Source organism: Elephantulus edwardii, unplaced genomic scaffold, assembly GCF_000299155.1.
Source record: "Elephantulus edwardii isolate Elephantulus edwardi_28Jun2011 unplaced genomic scaffold, EleEdw1.0 scaffold00136, whole genome shotgun sequence".
In the NCBI taxonomy this organism is placed as follows: Eukaryota; Metazoa; Chordata; class Mammalia; order Macroscelidea; family Macroscelididae; genus Elephantulus; species Elephantulus edwardii.
Window position 1 is genome coordinate 3,796,723 of NW_006399886.1, and position 4,579 is coordinate 3,801,301.

Genomic DNA, 4,579 nt, shown 5'->3' on the forward strand with positions numbered 1-4,579 from the left:
CCAACCGCACTGCCTCTAACACACCCATCCCTAGGTACCAAAATCTACCCAGGAACTTGAAGTTCAGGAAATAAGCAATTAAGTTTAGTAATTTTGTAATTTCTAAGGACAGAAGGCTGATGGTTTCCCTAAAAAAGATCATTTTCTCCCTATTTTATTTCCCCTTTCTCTCTCTTCCTCTCTCTCTCTCATACACACACATATGCACACATTAAAAACTAGGAAAGCTTTATAAAATCTACTTCTAAAGTCTAGAAAATAGTCCAAAAAGGAATAAAGCTGAACTTTATGAAAAGGAACATAACATCAGGATAAGAGGAAGACTTATCAATGACCTACATTATGGAAATGACACAAGCTTGCTTGCCAAAAGTGAGAAGAACCTGAAATATATGTTGCAGAAGATCCAAGATTATAGCCTTTAATATGGATTACATCTTAACATTAAGAAGACAAAAATCTTCACTAATGGACTGATAAGCACCATCATGATGCATGAAGAAAAGAAAATTGTTAACAATTTTATCTTACTTGGATCCATAATCTACATCCTTGGTAGGAGATCAAGAATATATTGCATTGGGAACATCTGCTGTCAGGGACCTCTCCTACTTACTGAAGAGTAACAATGTCAGTTTACAGAATAAGGTGTCCCTGATTCAATCCATGGTCTTGTTAATTACTTACTGTGCATCTGAGAGGCGGACAATGAATAAAGATGATAGAAGTATTGATAACTTTGAATTATGCTGAATATCCCATGGACTACAAAAAAGACCAAATAGGCAGTGAGGAAAGAGCAGCCAGAGTGCTTTTTAGCATCAAGGATGGCGAAGCTTCATATTACATACTTTGAGCATGTTGTTAGAAGGGGTTATTCTTTGAAAAGGGAAGTTGGAGGATCAACAAAGGAGAATAAGATCCTCAATGAGATGGATGGACACAGTGATTGCAGCGATGGCCTCAAGTGATATTGATGGCACAGGATAGAACAAGGTTTAGGCCTGTTTTTCATGGGGTCACTAAAAATTGTCCTCAACTCAATAGCACCTAACAACAACAATGGCAGTGATGTTTTTCCTAAGTGTTATTGGAATGTTCAAACCCATCTAAATTAGTCCTAAATTAACCAAAAGAATTACCTTCTCTTAAAGAAAAAAAAGACCCAGTGGTATTAGAATGACCATGTACTTAGTGCCAGAGAGAACATGAACAAAACCAAGAAGCTACACATATGCTTGCATACAAACTCTTAACACAATGTGCCAAATTTAATCCCATATTCTTCACCACTACATGGCTCAGCATTAAATTTTGAAGACCTTGAATTATTCAAAAGGAAGATAGAGGTGAAGAAACCAGCAAGTAATATTGAAAAGAGTCAACTATTAAAGGTTAAAATAAAAGTCATATAATATCATTAAAACTTAAAAAAGAATAATCTGAAAGCTACTGAAATGTTGTTGTTAAGTGCTCTGACTCACAGCAGTCCAACACAGAGCAGCTAAGAGAATGAAACACTGCCCAGTCTTATGCCATCTTCACAATTGTTGTTCTGCTTGACCCCATTCTTGACATGGCTATATCAGTCCAGGTCGTTGAGGATCCTCCTCTTGTTATTATTGTTGCTGTTGCTAGATGCTTAGAGTAGACTAACTCATACTAATGCTACATTCAACATATCAAAACCTAATCCAGTATTGCATCATCCTTACAATCTCCATTGTATTTCACCTACTGATTTGGTCACTGTGTCAGTCTATCTTAATGAGGGTCTTCTTCTCTTTGGTTGACTTTCCAACTTGCCAAGCATGCTGGCTCCCTCCAGGAGGATGGGTCCCTCCTGACAGCAAGCTTAGGGTATGTGAAATGAAGGTATTGGACGATCTTTGCATCTAAGGAGCACCCTGGCAGCATTTCTTCCAAAACAGATTTGTTCTCTTAGCATTACATAACACATTCACAACTGAAAACACCATGGCTTTAATCAGGTACAACTTATTCTTTAAACTCACATCTATGACTCTTTGTCATTTTTAAAAAGGCCTTTGATTGTATATTTGAACAATCCAATACAATTTTTTCTAACTTAACTGCTCCTTACATGAGTGTTGATTGTGGGTCCATGAAAATGCAATCCTTGACAGTGTCAGCTTTTCATTTCAGGAACATGATGCTATTATTCCTATCGCAAGCATCTTGTTTTCTTTATATTGAAAAGTAATCTCCATACTGAAGGCTGTAGTCTTTCATCTCATTTAAATCCTCTTTAACAGTTTCCATGGCATTGTATAGATATAAATTAGAAAGAAATAAGAGAAAAGAAGGAAAATGTACTCAGGTTAGGATGAAAAGATTGAGGTCACCTCTTAATAGTGTCTATTTTTTGTCATATTTGAGAATGTTGCAAAGAGGAATTATGAGATATTGAAGGTATGAGGAGAATATTTAAAAGAATCATCAATTTTTCTGAAGTTAGACTAAAATCTCTATTGACAACCCATAACATCATTAAAAGTTTGGCTTGTTTCTCTTTGTCCCTCACAATGACTTTATCTTTCTGTTAGGGAGGTGTTATAGTTAATTATTCAATATGGTTCTTTCTAGCAATTGGCTTCGATTTTCATCTCATGGCTAGGTCATCCATTACCATCAAGTTAGAACTGATTAATAGCTGACTCTCCAGCAGGATTTCAGGGGCTATATAACACAAAAGAGATTCAAACCATTAGAGAAGCATCACCTTGGGTTAGCAGTGCAATATTCTACCACTATATGCCACCAGATATCTCCATGACAGGGTAGGACCATACTAATATGAAATTTCTGTGGTCCGCTAAGAGGATTGGATGGTGTGCTAATAATGAAAATATGGTAAATAGCACCTTTTGGTGGAATCTCTAAAATAAAGTGTATAGACCACTAATGCGGAGATCAGTCAGTTTCATGATCACATTAGGCTTAAATTCCTAAACAACTTGCCTCAGGAAACTTTGATAAATGTCGATAGTTGTAGAGGGGCTGCAGGCCTTTTGTTCATAGGGTTGCTGTGAGTTGTGTTCCACTCAAAGGCAATCAACTACAACAACAACAGGCTTAAATTGAGCAGGTTCAGAAGCAGTAAAGAAAAACTGTATTACTAGTAAGAAAGAATAAGCAGAGTGAAGTATATCCTCTTGACCAGAGATTCCTGCCCATGACAAAATGAGATAAAAAGTGGCAAAATAACAATAAGATAGAAGCAATAGCAATAGCAGCAATGATGGTAGCAGAAGAGATAGTGGAGAACAAAAGACCAGGTAGAGACATAGCTGAATTTGATCTGCCATATCTCAGAGCCAGAGTTAAATATATTGGTTTAAGCTTACTTTTGGAGGGAGGGAAAAGTAGGAAAGGGTAAAAGAGTTTTAGAATGCTCTGTGGTGTAGTGTGTAGGGTGTTGAGCTGCTAATACAAAGGTCACATTTTTCTGACGGTCTGAATCTGCTGGTGGCTCTAAAAGAGAAATAGGTGCAATTTTTTTTTCATGTGATTGACAGCCTTAAAATCCTGTATGGGTCAACTATGTGAGGGTTCTTACTTGACAACAATTAATAATGAGCTTTGTAACACATCCAACCATAGAGTGGGCATCAAGGCCAAGAAACCAAGAGTTAGAAGGAAGCCTGCCTGAAGATATGCTTTAGAAACTGTTCTGATTGGAGAATTGTATCCTGAGTGCTTTCAACTGGAATTGTAACCAATTAATAAACCCTTAATAAATCACATAATCATAACTACAGTCTGTGAATTTTGTGTATCCACTGCAACAAATTATAGTAGGTATTAAGTAGTAAAGTAGGGAGCTCTGCTGGCTTATTAGTAAGAAGTAACATGCCAACTCAAAGGCATATGGTTCGAATCCACCAGCTGCTCTGTTGGAGAATGATGAATAATCTCCCCTTGTGTAACTGACTGCCTCTGAAAACCTACAGAAGGGTTAGCTGTGTGTCAGTTCTGACTCAAAGGCGCATAACAACAGTAGTAGAGTAGTGAAAGCTATGAGAGGGATGGCTAATGTTAGAACTAATAGAAGAATATTGTGTATAATAGAACAAAGCTGACCTAAAAGGAATTGACTTTGAGCTGTTGATCTTTTTAAGGGAGATTCTTTCCCCAGTGAAGTTAGTAGAGGTTAGATTCTGCTGCCCTTATGCTAGCTGCACTACTTCTATAGAATTTTAACACTTTCATCACTATTACTTAATCTTCATCAATTTACTCTAGATCAAGAAACATTCCTCAGCCCTCAGATCTGTAAGAAAACATCATTCCTCGAGAAGTTAGTTCAGCCTAGCTATAACAATATTGCACCGGAAGTATTTGATCATGTTTGACCTATTAGAAACTTACACTTTACATGATTCAAATGTAAAGCATGAAAGTTACTTTTCTTAGTTTTAATTTGTACAGAAGCAGTCCTGAAATAATAGTTTTTAAAAATGGCACAAACAAAACACAGTAAGATATTGTCTCATCCCAGCAGCAATAAAGTTCAACAAGGTAGAAGACAACAGATCCTACTGAGGAAGTGGAAAAT